The following is an 18,372-nucleotide window of genomic DNA, read 5'->3' on the forward strand; positions in this document are numbered from 1 at the left end:
GTTACTAGTATCTTTATTAATAAAGTTAAAAAAAGAAAAAGATAGTTTTTGAATTTTACACACATTCATATGCAGCTATAAAGTTTATTAAGAAGTAAAAAATTATTTAAAAAAGGGAATCTTAATAAATTAATATGGATGGAGTGTGGCGTCGATCGAATATTGGGCAGGTGATATTCTTAGTTTCGAAACCAAATAGAATTTATTATTTTCAAATTCCAGCTCATTGGGACTGAGATTCATATCGTTCGCTTTTTACACTTATATATACATATTTTAAATCTAATAATACAGAGGCTGTTCACACATTTTTTAGACGATGTATATTGTATTCACAAAACTAAATTACTGAAAATTCTTGTTTTTTAAATGTTCTGTTTGACATCCCTTATTCTGAACTATCTTTCGACACCGCAATTTCCAGGATAATAATGCCTTTTGAAGTATTGAAAGATATTCTATCCCATTACTCCCGAACAGCTTTTCAGAGTCCTGTTAGGGTTTTGGGACAACGTTTGGATAATGCAGTTTTTAAAAGTCCGAAAGCACAAAAATCCATAGGTGACACATCGGGAGATTGAGTAGGGATATCGGTGAAGGGTATGGTCTTGATACCAGTATTTTGTTCCATTTCTTTCAGGAAATTTACAGTGGATTTTGATGTGTGACTGCCAGCTTTGTCCTGATGGAGTCTCACAGATGGATGGCACTGTGGGTAAAGCGATGGTATTTCATTCAGAAAAAATTGGCGATAAAATATGTTCCTGATAGTATTTGGAGTTAATCTTGACATTTTTCTGCACTCTCTTTATTTTTAACTTCCCATTCATTATAAGAAAAACCAGCAACGATCATGAATCCCTTAGAAAAAACCTTCTTTCAATTCTTTAAACCATGTACTTAAATTTTTTTCTTCCCTTTTATGATAATAAAGGGCTCTTTTTTTTTGTTACAATCATTTACCCATGCTTCATCTATTGTGACAATTGTTTTCCATTTTTCTTTGGATAAGTGTTTCTCATATAGAATTCTGCAGCGTGTCCTGCGTCGAGCGATAGGCTTTGGAAGTAGACGATGCACGTTGCGTTTTTTCGCTTTCTTAAGATTTAAATCAACGTTTATCATTTTGTTTACAATGATTTTGCAACTGTCCTTTGACTAGGGGGATTTTCTTTTAACATTAAACAACGTACCTTTGCAATAGTCGAAGATGTCCGTTTTTTCCTTGGATACTTGTTTGGAATTTTAGTACCACTTGAGGCTCCAATTTGACGTTTTTTTCCTTTCTTGTTGATGATATTACCTATCGAGACGCTTTAGATATCACAAAACCATGACTCTCACATCGTTTTTGGATAACGGAGTATGCATATTTCTCTTCGTAAAGAGCGTAAATGTAGCCTTCGAACCACTGCTTTGTTAAATTCGCCATTTTGAATAAAAGCAAAGCTTTCAAGCCACAGACGATAATTTTAACTTTTAAAAACATAGTACAATTGCATTTACTTTTTTTGCAGCGAACAATTTTTTTATTACCGCTTACCAAAATCGTCTAAAAAATGTGCGAAGAGCCTCTGTATATTCCTTGTAGGCCTTTTAAGCAAAACGGGGATTGCCGCCTGAATCCATTGCATTACAGAACAGTTTCTTTAAAAAAGCATTTAAAGATACATTTTATGGAACAAATGGGCAAATTTTTAAGATTTCGTTAATTAAAAAGAAGAAATGTAAAGCTAGTTAAGGTAGATATATTTTCCTTCGCTGCTAAAGTGAAGATTTCTGCGAGCATCATTAAGATAAAAATGACATTTCAATCACATGGACTGAAATTTTAAGCAATACTTAGACGATCCCCTGCCGTAGCGGCCCGTAACATGAGTTTTCCAGCCACCCTCTAGCGGCGACTCGAGTTTTGGAAGCAGACGACGTTCAGGCGGATGAACTAACTGACATCCGTTCCACCTTCTCCGGAACTGCATCTGCGAAAGGAACTCTCCTCTCTTTCGGTCAATGTGCAAATGACCATGAGTTTGCTTTCCCGCCACAATAGGACGCCGTTGCCAACACTACTTTTGACGTGTACGTTTTTTCTGTGGGTATCAGAACTATCCGGAGGTTCTGAATATAACTATTATCTTAACAGAAATGCTAGAAGAAATCACAAGCTTTTACTCATCCTCATAGACGGTTGCAGATGGGATTATCCGGATCAGGATATTATTGCACTTCCGGGATTTAGAAAATTAGCAGAAAACGGCGTACGAGCACCGTACGTAACGCCTATTTTCCCATCAAATTCTTACCCGAACTGGTACACTCTGGTCACTGGTAAGTGAGCTTATAAATTTGCATATTCATGCTGTTTTTTTCTGGAATGAAAGAAGCTTAAAAATATAGAGATGTGCGCTAATTAATTTTTTTTACAAGGAAATTAAAAAATAAGATGATACATGAATTTAATGCTTTAATTGTACCGTCACGAAACTATGCTAAATATTTTTATTTATAAAAGGTATCCTTGATATCCAACTTACACATATTAGCATTTAATGAGAGCAGTATGAAATTAAATCCGAGTCAAATAACTGTTATTTCTAGATTCAAATAAAAAAAAATCAAGTTTTTCAAAAAAAAAAAAAAAAATGCTTTAATGTAATGCAAGCACAAACAGAAGGAAAAGGAAATGTTGCCAAATAAGAAAATTAAATCAGGAAACTAACTCTTGTTTCGGAGCACTTAATAACAAATACAGACTTTCAAAATTATCTTTTGAACATCATCAAATATATTCTGATAAAAAAATTCTCCGTTGAAAGAGTAATCTGTACATCTTTTTAGACACCAACTTCCAGGTTCTTAAACAGAAAGTTTCGGCTCGTAGCCTAGAACGAAACGGCCATAATTCTGCTTCTAATGACCGGAGAGACAAAATAAAAATAGTTTTGGAAAGCTTAATGTGTAAGCTTTAAAATAAAGTAACAAAAATTTGAAAAATTTCATCAAAATTGACGATTACACCGTAGTCGGATACCTTATCTCAAGAAGAGCGTAATGCTTGAAGCATACACACTTTTCTGTCGTACACATTTTCTCAGTTTTATTTCTCAATTACAAATACTATTGAGTGACTACTCAATACAGCTATTGAAAGTGACTACTTCGAATGAAGGAACTGTTCTTAGCTTGTTAATTTTAACACAGTCTAGTACTTAAGTTCAGAGAAATTCCAGATACAAATATTAATTATTTTCTGCACTGCCACATACTATTATTGGCTAGTGGCATAAAACGTTGGTGGAGGTGTTATAAACCAAATAGAAACGTTAATAATCTTTTGAAATAATGCATTACTAATTGAATTGAAATGGAAAGTTTCAAGACCATATTAAAAAATATTATAATGCGAAATTACTATGAAGAATAAAAAATGTTCCAAAATTTTTCATCATTTACGATTATTATAACTTGCCTAAACTAAAATTTTTCTTTAAAATTCTTAAGAATTGCTTAATAAAACTTCATAATTGATTAATTAATTTGCTTTTATTATAATCAGAGTTAAGTTACTACAATTAAAAATAATAATTTTGTCTATTTTAATGTAATAATATAGTTATTCTAGGGTTTGAATAATAATCCCATCCATCGCATAAAATTTGAATAATTTTTTATTTTTGGCTATGAATAAACTTGAATGTATCCTAATCCACAATAAAATTTTGGAAAATTTAATTAAAATTTTTATAATCTGATTGTTTAATGTATAAATATATCGTTGTTTAAGATAAAATACTACATTACTAGTATTAGTTGGAAGTCAAAAGGTTGTTAAAAATGAAAATATTTGCTTTAAATTAGACTCAAAAGATATCTGGCATTGAAGGGGTACTTATTCCTTTTATATTTGAACAGTAACTGGTAGAAAAATTGTCTTTGAACGGTTTGTTTTAGTTTTAAAATAGAGCAAATAAATTATACATCGGAAAGAGTTAACATAGTGTCTTTTCCACGTAGGGTTTGTGTATATAGAGCTATTCAAAAAAGTTGCTGGTATTATTTCGAAAAATATTGATTCTAGACATGTATTGTTTCCGACTGTAAAATTTCTTAAAAAGGGCAAAATTTATGAGGGGAGGAATTCTAAACCAAATACGTAATACATGACATTTTAAACATCTTTTATTAATTACGCTTTAATGTGTTATAATTAATATCAATGAGAATAAAGAAAAGATTTAAACTATTATGAAGTGTTTACTTTTTTTAAAAATTGCTCGAATTGTTAAGAAATTAGAGACATTCAGTTTGAAAGATAAATTAAACATCTTGCGTTTTGACGAGTGCAAGGTAACAATCTAAGCTCGCGCACTGATAACACTTGTCAAGACGTGTGGATATGTCCATGGTAGCGTAACGTAAGAAATGTAACTGTTTAAAAACTTTGCAAAAACACTATGAACAGGATGGTTCCATAAAAACAAAAATCTGATGTATATACCGCATTATGCGTACAGTTCCGTACATTTCCTTGTACGGAATATTAATTTGTACGCAGTTTTGCTGCATTTCATTTAAACGCATTTTTGCTGCTTTTCATACGTGCGTGAAACCTATTTCCTCGAATTTCATTAAAGATGTATTTCTCATTCAATTAATTGCTTTTCCAGTTTACGACAACGCAAAACTGCATAAAACCTCAATATCAAAATTCAAAAACATAGCAAAAAATAAAATACAAAATACAGTTAAAAAACTCCCAAAACAATTTTACAATTAAAATCAGAGATTCTACGCAAAAAGAAGCAATTCGGCCTGCGGGCCACAAGATAGATTTTTCGGTGCACAAAAATGAAAGTTCCACTCGGCAAAAAGTCACTGAAACTGCAGAAACTGAATTCACTATTCCGATAAGTTTCAAATGTAAACAAATATGGCTGCTGTGGTAAACAAAAATTAGGCTTAGCCGTACTTAAACAACTTTTAAATTGCCGATAATTCTATAACTATTGCATGCAGATTAACTAAAGGCATAAAAACCTTAACTGGAAGATAAGAACAACACAATTCAATCATTTTTAAAACAGAAAATGCACAATTCAAAACATAAATGAATAAAAAAAAACTGAGCTCACCGAGCCGAGTAACAGTGTGAGTTATATACACTTTTGGTGCAGCCGATTGCAATTAAAAAGGGAGGTGCACAACTATATATTATAGCAGTCCTATATACAAAATTTTTATGTCCAACGACTACTCGTTTGAATTATACGAGGTACATACATACGTACGTACGTACAGACGCCACGAAAAAATCTCTTTTGAATCCATTTTAAATCCATTTTGCAAGTATCCGTTTGCTTGTATAATTCGTTTGGGGAAAAAGGGTCCTTTATTCTGTCTTTACGTACAGATGTCACGCAAAAACATCGTTAAATTGCATTCGATAGCGGTCAAAATGGATACTTTCGTTGAAATATGATATCCGGAATTATCCGGAATTACAATACTTCCTTTACTTCGTATAAGGAAACAAAAATTCAACATTTGTGGAGAATTTTTTTTTTAAATTACTTTAGTAGATGTTTTAAACTGTAAGAAATTTTCCTCCCTCCTTCCCGCGTGCCTTCGTGGTGTAATTGCGCGTCCGGCGGTTCCGAGTTCGAATCCCGGAGACTGCATTACCGATATCTCACGATGCCCATATCTAACTGCGATGGCTTCACAGTGGCATCAGAACAAAAAATTGGTTGAAGATAATTCATCACGGACAGTATTCGGAAATTAGATTTTCTACTCCCTAGTCACCCTTTAAGTGGGGAGAATGTAAGTTTTTTCTCTCCCTTCTTACCATATGTCTTCTTGGCGTAACTGTAAAGCACATCCGGCTAGCGGCGGGAGGTTCGAAGTTCAAATCCCCTTGAGGACACTGCACATATTTCATGCCTCCTGTTACGATAAAAAAAAAAAATGGCTCTGAATAACTCACTAAAGCTAAACGACTATTCACAAATTATTTAAATATTTGCTTTTTTTTTTTTTTTTTTTTTTGGTCTTTTTTTCTGTACATTTCACTAAACTATTAAACTATTAACTTTAATTATTTCTAAAACATTTCATATGAAATGAAGCATAGTGCTTATTTTATTGACTGGAATTTTTACAATATGGTAGTATAAGAAAAATTAGATTTTACTTTTTTCATAGCTTTTCCAATCACAATATTGGAACCGTTTGCTTAAGATTATCTCAGTTATTTTAAGAAGCTTTGTAACTGGTAATGCATATCTAAGATCCACAGAAGCGGAGGTCGTATTTTTTCTCTCATTCTCTATATTTTTTCTTAGCATCCTCTATATTTTTCTTCTTTATGTATCATCAGCTCTAAATTACTTAAGGCACAGCGAATATTTATTATGAGAGAACAATAGTAGTTATTTGATCTCGGCACGAGGTAAAAGACCTTTTCAAACAAAATGTTTAACAAAAGTGCATTTCAGTGTCCGGTGGAAAAAAAAAATACAGTTCCATTGTCTTAAAATCGCTTGAAAATGAGATAAAAAATCAGAAATCTGATCTCTATTCGAATATAAAATTCATATATGAGATAAAAGGGAATATTTCAGTCATCAAACTTTTTTGTTATATTCTTATCCTTTTTTACTTCCTTGTACTAAGTAAAAAGGAAGTATTGTAATCGCGAAAAGTTTCAGCCAGCATATTTCAACGAAAATATCCATTTTGACTGCTATCGAATGCAACTTAACGATGTTTTTGTGTGATATCTGTACGTAAGGATAGAATAAAAGGCTTATTTCCTAAAAAAATTATAAAACTGCTTTAAAATTAATTCTGAAAGAATTTTTCGTGGCGTCTGTACGAACGTATGTATGTACGTACGTATCTAGCATAACTCAAAAACAAGTAGCCTCAGAAAGTTTTCAAATTTTGTATGTAGGACTGCTATAACATGAAGATGTGCACCTCGTACTTTGGTTGCAATCGGTCGCACCAAACGTATATAAATATATTTATATATATATCTACTCTGTTACCCGGCTCAGTGATCTCAGTTTCTTGATTCTTATATGTTTGTAAATTGTACATTTTTTGCTTTAAAAATGATTGTATTATGTTGTTTTTATCTTCCGGTTAAGGTTTTTATGCCTTTAGTAAATCTGTATGCAATATTTTTAGAATTATCAACAATTTTAAAGTTGTTTAAGTGCCGCTAAGCCTTTTTTTAATGGCGGCCATTGATGTTTACGTTTGAAAGAGGAGACTAGTGGATTTGTTGCCAATCTAGAGAAACTTAGCTTCGCAACAATAAAGATAACGCATTCATTTCTTATTGCGAATTAAATCAAGCTTAATCCTTTCTGGAATTTTTTCGAGGAAATAAGTGTTTAAGATTTACTTCGTAATTTTTAATAGATATATTTTGAGTTTTTATGTATTTTTGCCTTCTCGCGAAGTGAGAACTGAATTAATTCAATGAGAAATACTCAATCGTCTTTGAAAAACTGTTTCTTTTTTGTTTTTTGGGCTTAATTTCTTTTATACATCGTTCTAGCTTTATTATAGTATTTGAATAGAACATGTGGCAACGATTAGATACTTTAAAGGATATAAATTTTGTGCATTTTTGAATTATAATATGAACGAAATATAACACTGTTAAGTGAACCTAGCGCCAGAGTGTCGCTGTGGTAAGCAAAGTGAATTTTAAAGAATGCATTTATTCTATTGTGGTTCATGCGCTGTCGGCGAAGTAGGTTTAATTCAATCTAATAAGTTTAAATGAAATGCAAGAAAAAATGCGTATAATTTAATATTCCGTAGAAGGAAGTCATGTGGTGTACACATCAGATTTTTTTATTATATTCTTATCCTTTCCCCCCCATTAATCATTCCTGTTAAAAAGAAATGATATAGTTCCTTTTCAGGAAAAAAATGTTTTTATAAATTTTTGCAAGCGGAATAATTTTTACACATAGCTTCTCTTTTATATGACAAAATTTTATTAAATAATCAATTTTTCTCGAGAACATGCTTTTAAATATTAAAATATTATCATCCACTGCAATTTTGTATCTGATTGCATGTAATCAACAACAACGTCGGTTAAAATAACGAGCGAAAGCCACCCGAGGGGATGATAGATTGTCCCTTGGGAAGAGCTTTCATTTATAAACTTCATTGCCTTTTGTGAGAGTGAACTTTTATGTGACTGAACTGCTTATTATATTGGAATCTTGCAGACAAAAGTTTAGTATGATAAATTGTTCGGAGGAGTTGCAAGTTGATAAATTTCTGGAAGCATTTTAGAATTAAATAGTCACATTTTCCTGCAATTTAAAATTCTGTCCGAAGATGGGCATTTTTAATTTCACAGAAGAATCAAAGAATAGTTTTGTCAGGAAATACGGTTGATGTTGTTTCGGTATTTCTTTTCTTGCTAGAACTGCAAAGGCTTTATATTTAATTTAAAATTCTAGGGAATTTAGAATTCATTTTTTATCTTACATTGTTAAAGAATTGGATGCTGCTTTTTAGTCAGTATTAACAAGTTATTAAGGAAATATTTATTTATTGAAAGTTTGCTCATCGGTATTAGGCTTAACCAGCTAGAAAAATGCATTCATTTTGTAGAGTTCCTCACTGGGTAGTTCTAAGTTACTGTTGAAAGTGAAGAATCTTAAGAACTAGTACGCGAATAATTGCTTGAGTTCGTGTGACAGGAAACAACAAGATGGAAGGGTAAAATAACCCTTTATTATTCCAACTAAAGTTTACCAAACCTCCGTCTTGGAGTGTACAATAAAGCCGGAACTTAAGCTTGAACTTAAGAAACTAAGAATTAAACTAAACTAATCTTAAGGTGACGGTGGACTTTAAAATAGCTAAAAATCAACCAAAATATTGAATTTGTTTTTTTTTATTGTCATAATATTCTATATACAAAACTGCATAGTATGAAAAAAAAAGTTAAAATATTCTAATTTTTAAAGAAGTTACAAGCATTTCAAATGTGTGAACAACGTAAACTTTGCCCTTTAAATTTTGGAGAAAACGTAAAAAAATGTATTTCAACAGTTATTTATTGATGTAATAATTAATATATTTGCGCAAAAGAAATGTTTATTTCTAAAAAAAGGGCTAGAAATGTCAATATTGATAACTATTAATGAATTTAGCGTTGGTTGTGTGAATGCTATACGCGTAGAACAAACTCGTTATCCCTACTCGTTGCAAAAACGCGTGATCAACGTCGCTTGCACCAAGCAAAAGGAGGGATTTACTTGCTTGGCAAAAACAGAAATAGTAAAAAATATTGTAAAGCATTAAAAGATGCTGTAAGTGTAACAAATGAAGGTAAAACATTAGATATAATACATAAATCGTTTCTACCTCTAACTTCGAATCACATACTAATTTGCGATATGTTTATTTAATATTATGAGATTAAAAATAGTTAAATGATACGAAAATGTTATCTAGTGTCTACATATTCATATTCATATATATAGTCAATTTTCTGTTTCTCATGACCATGTAAGTTTGAAGGTAAGTTTGAAGAAAAAACTTCATTCGGTTTGGTTTTCTCAAAACAAAAATTTCGCAGTTCGTATCTCTTGAAAATGCTCCACGCGTCTCATTTTTAGTTAAAAATGAATGATATTTGGAAGAAACGATCTTCTTATAGGTTACAGTAGATCTAAGTATGCGTTTTTGGATGTGAGGGTATTAAGAAGTTTAAACTTGTGATAATGTTTAACAAAAGGTGACATTTTCTCGAAAACTGGGTTTAAATTCACAAAAGTGCTTTTTAAAAACTTCTGATTCATCATATTCAATAACGGATATACAAAAACGTTTGTCCAGTCTTTATAACTAATTTAAAAGAAAAATTAGGAAAAAAATATTGAAAATTAGCGCGCAAGGAGCATTTTAAATCTCCAATTAAAATAATTAATTATTTATTTTAAAATTTTTTAATTTAAAATAAATTGAAATTTTGATCATATATTTTGGAAACTGATGTTGTAATACGTATATGTATAAAATTTCTTGTTGAAAACACAAAAACTTAAAAAACTAATTTTTAAAGTCCACCATCCCCGTTAACTAAAGAGATATAGCCGAAGCTATCAAAATTCTAACAGAATTGGCCCCTTAACGTTAATAGACTGCGAAGCTATCAAGGGCCTAAAGTACGGCCGAGCCTAATAATAGCTTACGAGAGAGTATCCTAAAAAGGCGGAGGCGTGCAGCCAGAATACCTGTCATCTCTCTCACTAAGACCGAAGAACTTCGTGGTTAAATATCGCTCTTCCTCATTATGTATTCAGACGTGATTCTAAAACTACGTTCTGGCCGGAAGTGGTAAGTTGAAGTTAAGAATCGATAGGAAAGGAAATTTAACTCAAAATTTAACTGTTAATAAAATTAACATAATCCTTACAATTTCCTTATCAGGAGTTGCCATTAGTTACTTTCGCGAATAACTAGTCAGGACTTCGGTTTCTTATAATTGCCTAGGAACAGTTGACAGTTGAGAGCAGAATCTGGACACCCGTGTGGCTTACTTAGACTATTCGGGTCTAGTCCAGGTTCCGCAACTATCCGGGGCAACAGCTCATGGACCCTATAAAAGCCTACATTGATTTTGTATACATGCTTACATAGTTCATAATATATGCTTATAGTTACATAGTTCATAATATATGCTTACATAGTTACATAGTTCACAGTACATGCTTATATACAAGTAGTTCATAATACATAGATCTTTCATAATACGTGCTTACATAATTCATACATATACATGCTTACATAGTTCATACTTGCTTACATAGTTTATAATATATTGAGCCTGTTACATAATACATACATAGTTCATAATAATTTTCATTGGCCATAATACATACATGTTTCATAATATATACAGTGGGCCGTAATACATACATGTTTCATAATATATACAGTGGGCCGTAATACATACATGTTTCATAATATATACAGTTTTAAAAAATAGAGAGAGAGAAGAGAGATTGACAGGGAACTATTCCACACTGCACAAATCTGTTCCCAATTCCTCCAGTTTCTGCATTATCTTGCATATTTTGGTTGTTTGATCAGATAACGCTTAGGAGAAATTGCCTGTTCCGGAAACTGCACATGCCACTGTGCGGTTAGAGGGCATTGGGTCAAGTAATGGTCTGGTTTACCAATGCCTCCACAGACACAATTTTCGGTATTTGCAATTCCTCGCTCATAGTAATAGGAGGGGAAAGGCCCGTGCTCCGTCACAAATCTCGTTATTTGTGGGGATGGGACTCGAGACGATCGAGGGAAACTTTATGGTAATATTCATAGGTCTTCCTGCTTTGTTCGGTAGAGTCCCATTCCCATTGCCACTGGTGCTGAGCTGCTGTCCTTGTCACTTGTTTAAGATGAGACCACGGGAGTTTGTTAATAACGCTTTGTGCATCGATATGGTGAGCTGCTTCTTTTGCTAGCCTGTCGGCTTCCTCATCACCTTGAATGCCGGCATGCGCCTTTATCCAAGATATGAGGATATTCATTGTCGGCGAACGCTCCTTCAGCATGTCCTGAATCTCCTCTGTGATAGGAAAAGGATGTCTGGGATTTTGTAAGGCATATATGACCGAGAGGCTGTCTGTAAGAATATTAATAGTAGATCCTACTGGGGGGGCTTGTTAATTCGATAGCTTTGCGAATCGCAATTGCTTCAACCTGGAAAACTGAATTACTCTGTTCCATATGACTTTTCCATGTTATCAGCGTTTCCTTGTTCTTAGTTAGTTACTATAAAGCCACAGCCTACTTGTCTGTCAACTTTTGAACCCGCCGTACAAACATAGTATTGATCCTTTATGTCAGAGTCATCTTTCCATGATGTGTGGGCCAAGACTCCTTTTCCATAGTTATACGAATGGATGACATTTAGTGGCGTTATTTCTTCATGGGGGCTGTGCTGAAAGGTGGTGTGTGCTATAACCCCTTTTCCATGGTGTGAAGGATGGGTTGCATATATGAGACGTTTTGTTTCATACTCCTCTGGATCATAGCATAGTGGTCCAAAAGTAGTGCAGAGGTGTAATTGGAGAACAGTCGTTACTACTGCTTCTTGTGCTGCTCTAATATGTTAAAAGTCTCGCCAGTATTCAGGAAATTTACTTAAAACTATGCTCGTGTGAGTGTAGAAGATACGACAAAAATGGGAAGGGTTAAGTTACCTTTTATTTTCTCACAGCGTTTAGCCGATCCCGCACTTCGGGATACAAAAACCAGCATTTATGGTCTGAAACTTAAAAAACAAGAAGAAGCTAAACTACAATAGGTCTTCAAGTATCAAAGAGAACTAAATTTTGGCCTCAAAGGCGGAGAGGAACCAATTGGAAAACCCGCGCGTGGTGAGGCAGCGAGCAATCTCTCTTTAACTCTCTCTTTTGGATAAGAGCCATGTCTTGAATACTTAACAGTTTGCAAGTTCCATTTGCATAGCCAAACCTGTTCGCGTTTATTCTGGCCGGAACTGGAAAATAAGAGAGGATAGCAAAGTTTTAAAATAAAATGGAACTACTCTGATATGCGCCCTCAAGTCGCCAAATTTCTCGCCACACATTTTTGGCAAGAAACTCTACGCTGACATATTGCTATCTAAATTTTTTGTCTACATTTCGAACTTTAAGCCTAAAATGTCTCCAAAAATACGGTTTTCGCGAATGCAAAAACCACATTTTGAACACACAATTTAAGCTAAAAATCCGAAACAAAAACAAAAAATTTAGATAGCAAAACCGTAAAGTTTCTAACCAAAATTATTTGACAAGAGTTCATGTACACAGCGATATGTTTTAACTTAAAAAAACATCTACGAATTGCACAATTTAGGCAACAAACGAATCTACGAACTACGCACACCTCACTTTAATAAATTAACATAACAACAATAAATTTCAAAGAATACCATTTACACAGTGTTCTAGTTTCAACTTTAAAAAACATCTACGAATTGCACAATTTAGACGGTACGCACTAATCAACAAAATAACTAAAATAAATTTCAAACAATTCGAAAAAACAACAATAACGACAGAAACTCCTACTAAAAAAACAATGAACATAACATTCTACAAAATAAGAACAAGAATAAAATAAAATGCACTTACCATGAATCAGTGCTTTTTCGAACAGCAGAAATACCAATTTCATACCGCCATGTAATCACTATGCCATGCCGCCATGTAATCACTATCGTATTTATATGACAGCCAGACACACTATCCAGAAAATTCATACTATGGTTATACATACTATAAGAACAAGAATAAAATAAAATGCACTTACCATGAATCAGTGCTTTTTCGAACAGCAGAAATACCAATTTCATACCGCCTTTAACATGCCGCCATGTAATCACTATCGTATTTATATGACAGCCAGACACACTATCCAGAAAATTCATACTATGTTTCACAAATAAATAAAATAAAAATAATCACAAATCCCTACTTCTATCATGCACAGCCACTAAAAATAATCTCCCAGACCCTCTTTCCACACCTCCAAATACCCACTGCCCCTCAACAGGATGGCCAAGACGATATTTCCTTTTGCCGAACTTCAACAAATTCCACCATTTTAGCTTCTCAGACACAGAGCATGACGCGAACCAAGGAACTCCAGCGAAGGATTTTTCAACGTCAACAGGGTTGCCATACAGCACGCAATCGCGCCAAAAACCAGCGCAGAACACATATCGCCACATTTGGTGAAATTAGGGCGTATATCAGAGTTGTACCAATAAAATAAACGTTGGTAAAACTTAAAATTCTTACAAACTTTATAAACGAATTTAAAGATTCTTTGAAATTATAGTAAAAATTATATATATGACTTCTAATTTCAGACCAGGTGCACGGTGCATAAGCATATACAGTTTCGATTTGGGGTACAAGTATAAACATTTAATGTACAGAAAAAAGTTTTGGCGGGTCGCTGAAAAATAGAAAAAAAAGAAAAAAAAAAAAAAAAAAAGAAGAAGAAGAAGAAGAAGAAGCTTCCATAAAAGAATGAAAAATGTGCCAGAAAGGCGTTTTTTTCTAATTCTACATCAATTAATGAAAATAAATTTGGATGCACTTAAGTACCTGAGCAAAGGTTTTCGACGAAATTTTTGATGCTGCTCAAAACAATTTGGTTATGCTGAAATATGATCACTAAACCATATCGCCCAGGAAACTTAATTTTCGCGTTAAAATAAAAGTAGAAACTTGCCAAAAGTGAGTCAAACGTGAAGATTTCCCATATGTTAGAAAAGTGAAGACAGGAAAGGAGGAGCAAAAAGAAATACAAATCCCAGTTTTTCGGTTATAATGTAATAAAATAAACTAATAAATTACTATAAAATTTTCTACTGCTAAAATTTGTCAGACTGATTCTAATACTGTAGAAAACAGTCAGACGACTTAATTGTCCCGTCTGTTTTCTAACTACAGAAATTACAAGTCGAAGATTCATCGGCAGATCAACCTAAAGGTTACGCTTCCGAAAAATTCAGAAGAAACATATTGTTGTTTAAATGGTACACGTTAGTCAAAAGGTTGAAAACTGCTGCTCTAAGCTAAAAAAATCTGCTGTGGACATTACATGATCTTTATTGTACATTATACACATTTTTTGCTTCACTTCATTAAAATACATTTCCTATGATCATTCTAACTTAATTAACTAATGCTTCAAGGCAAGTCGAAAATGATATCAAAAATTGCAAATTTTCAAATTAAAAGTCTAGGTCAATTTTTGTTGCACAGGAGTCAAATTTCTTATAATTTTATTTTTTTAATAACGCGTATAAAACTTACAGAAATATAGGTATAGGAACTCGGAGACGTCATTAAAAGTGAGATTTCGTTAGTTGTTGGAAAATAAATTTGATATTGCCAAAACATAAATATTTTCGTCATTTAAAACACTTCTCTAACAAGAAGTATAAGACTACAACCAAAGGTTGCAAATATAAAAGCCGAGTAGGGGAATGGCTATACAGTGGTGGTCAAAATTGTGGACACTTTTGGAAATTTTTATGTTTTTGAACTTTGTATGCTTATAGAAAATGTTACGTTTCGCAAAATGCAAACTTGTATATATCATTTTAAAGAGAATTTATTACTGAATTCAATACAGAACACAAAATTCAATTATTTGCAATACAAAAAAAGTTATATGTACTTTAATATAAATAAAAAAACAGTTATGAAGTGGTTTGTAATGTCTAGCTTTCCTGGCCGATCACTGTTCTTGTTCTGAGAACCAATCAAATGTTAGTAACTGCCAGTAGAAGCTGACATCATGTTTACACTTGAAACAATTCATTATTTTGCTTTGTTCTGTAGAAGGAGGACATGTTTCTTATACACTGCAATTACAAGTGGGAATTTTTGTAAAAATTTTTAATATTTAGTCAAGAAGCAATGGCATCAAATAAAAGAGTAGATTGGACACCTAGAAAGAGATGTAATATTATTGTGTTACGAGAAAGTGGTCTTTCCTGTGCTGAAATTGCAAGACAGATGGGTGGTTCATTGTGACTACATCTGGAGTCCGAAAGTTTTGTTTACGATATCAGGAGACAAATTCAATAAAAAACAAAGAAGGTAAAGGCCTAAAAAGGTGCACCACATCTATTGATGACAGAAGAATAAAAAGACTATGTCTCCAAGATAGAAAAATGTCATCAGCGGCCACCAGAAGTAATCTGAATGATGCTGGTGTTTCTGTCAGTTCAAGAACAATCAGGAGAAGATTAACAGATGTTGGACTGAGAGATAGAATTCCACGAAAAAAGCCTTATCTTAATTTTCAACAACGAAAAAAAAAAAAAAAAAAGACTACAGTGGGCAAAGGACAGATGATACAAGTTATATGGAGTGATGAAACTAAGATATCGTTATTCGGTAGTCATGGGCGAAAATATGTAAGACGTAGAATAGGAGAAGTGCTACATCCTGACTGCATTTAAACAACTGTGAAGAACCCAGTTAGTGTTATGATTTGGTCATGCATGTCAGCAGATGGTATTGGTCGCCTTCGTGTCATCGATGAGATACTGAATGCCAGAAAATACATTGACACTATTCTAGAACCAAAACTTCTACCTTCCATCAGAGATCCCTTTCTCAACAATGCTTCGTTTATTTTTCAGCAGGATTCTGCTCCTCGCCACACGGCCAAAATATCGAAAGAGTGGTTTCGTACAAAGAGCATTAAATTGTTGTCATGGCGAGGAAACAGTCCTGACCTCAATCCTATCGAAAATTTGTGGCACCGTTTGAAAACTCTTGTCCGAATGAGGCGCCCATCAAATAAAAGGGAACTAATTGAGGCTATAATTGTTTCCTGGCATCATGTAATAACGAAAGAAGAGCTTAAAACTCTTGTCAGCTCAATGAAACGTCGATGTGAAGCTGTAATCAAAAATAAAGGGTACGCTACTAAGTACTGAAAACTCAGTGCAATCATCACTATCTAATGTATATCGATAACTATTATCGTTTAACTTTTTTTGTATTGCAAATAATTGAATTTTCTGTTTTGTATTGAATTCAGTAATAAATTCTCTTTAAAATTATATATACAAGTTTGCATTTTGTGAAACGTAACGTTTTCGATAAGCATACAACAAGTTCAAAAACATAAAAATTTCCAAAAGTGTCCACAATTATGGCCGCTGCTGTATATATAAATCAAAAAGTAAAAGTCGGAACGAAAATGAATAAAATTATCTTTCTGAAATATGAAGGGCTAACTTTTCCTCTCTAGGTAAAAATTACCAACTGAATAAACGCAAATTAAGGAAGCTTTCAAAAACGGAATCGTTAAATGAAAATTAAAATGAGAAAAGAGAAAAAATTTTAAAAATTACAGAACATGCTAAAAACAAAAATACCAAAATAATTTTTTATTAATCTCATCTTTTGAAGCTTCAAACAGAACTTGGCAAGAGAAAAGTGTTTTGAAAGCCTTAAACCAAGTTGATTTATGAGTTCCTCTGAACCATTTGAGATTTAAAACCGCTTTTGATTACCAAACTTTTATTTTTAAAACAGATTTCTAATTGGTCTTCAAATGCTCAAATTTTTTACCTACATGCATTCTTACTCAAATTATGCAATACTCAAGTATAATATTCAATACTCAAATATACAAATGCTCGAAAATAGTACAAAAACCTTAAAACAGGCGAAAACAAACTAATGACACAAAATTAAATTAAATAAAAAAGGAAAAATATAAAACAAGAATAAATGTTCTGCTGCCAAAATTATTCAAAAAACTTCTTCCTTTGGTGAACTGGATTTTCTAGAGGCATTTCACATTCAAAAAAACCTTTCTGTTCTAGTTAACGACTTTGATTCTAATCCATCTTTGCTTTCAGATTTTAAAGAAATTATGTTTTAGTTCTGGTTTCATCAACAGATGGCGTCAGTGGCTTGTATCCTGTCCAGGTTTCTTATCTTATCTAATCATTTATACCTTATCTCGTTCATTTGCGTTTTTGCAGCTGAGGATGATGGTTCGGTTAAACCATCGAAACTAGTCCTGTGAAAATAAAATTTGAAAATATAACGCTAATTTTTGTTGTTTGACTTCTGAATTAAGAATAAATGTATCAATTCGCATTTCAAACTTGAAAAATATATTGTTCAGTCGAATTAAATTATACGTAACTTAATGCAAGGGCTGGCTCAATTACCTAGGAATTTTAATTTTTTATGATATATTTATGCACTTTTTGTACTGTCGATTATAATAAAAAAAAAGAGGTGTACAACTAGATGTTGTAGCAGTCTCATATGCAAAAATTCAAGGTTCTACGACAAATCATTTTTGAGTTATGCGAGATACTACATACGTATAGATGTCATTAAAAATCCCTTTTGAATTCATTTTAAATCCATTTTACAATCCGTTTTGAAAAAAAAAAAAAAAAAAAGAAAACTCCGGATGGACTCGGGGATGATCATATTTCCATATGAGTATGATATCCGAAGTCTTTCGCGATTTGAATATTTATTTTCTTCGCGCAAAGAAGTAAAAACTATTGGAATGACTGAAACCTTGACGGAACGTAATATTCAAATTGATGACATTATTGAACATAGCCTTACAATTTATTAAACGGTAACCAACGCAATCCTTTGCTACAAAGAAACGTATAAAGAGAATAGACCAAATGAAAAAAATGTGCAGTCATCGATAATATTGCAGTTCTTGGGGACTAAAAAAAAATGAACTATCTCTCTATATGTATTTTTATAAAAAACTACTTTTAACAAAGACATT

General features: G+C 32.7%; 1 protein-coding gene across 1 annotated transcript in view; it reads left to right on the forward strand.

The window, feature by feature from the left end:
- The window catches only part of LOC118196852 (glycerophosphocholine cholinephosphodiesterase ENPP6-like), a 765,277-nt gene that overhangs the window by 414,099 nt on the left and 332,806 nt on the right, over positions 1 to 18,372 (forward strand). The gene's annotated exons all lie outside the window — the stretch shown is intronic.

The sequence above is a fragment of the Stegodyphus dumicola genome, chromosome 12 (genome assembly GCF_044657685.1).
Source record: "Stegodyphus dumicola isolate Sdum_Otavi_A_Nest chromosome 12, ASM4465768v1".
Lineage (NCBI taxonomy): Eukaryota > Metazoa > Arthropoda > Arachnida > Araneae > Eresidae > Stegodyphus > Stegodyphus dumicola.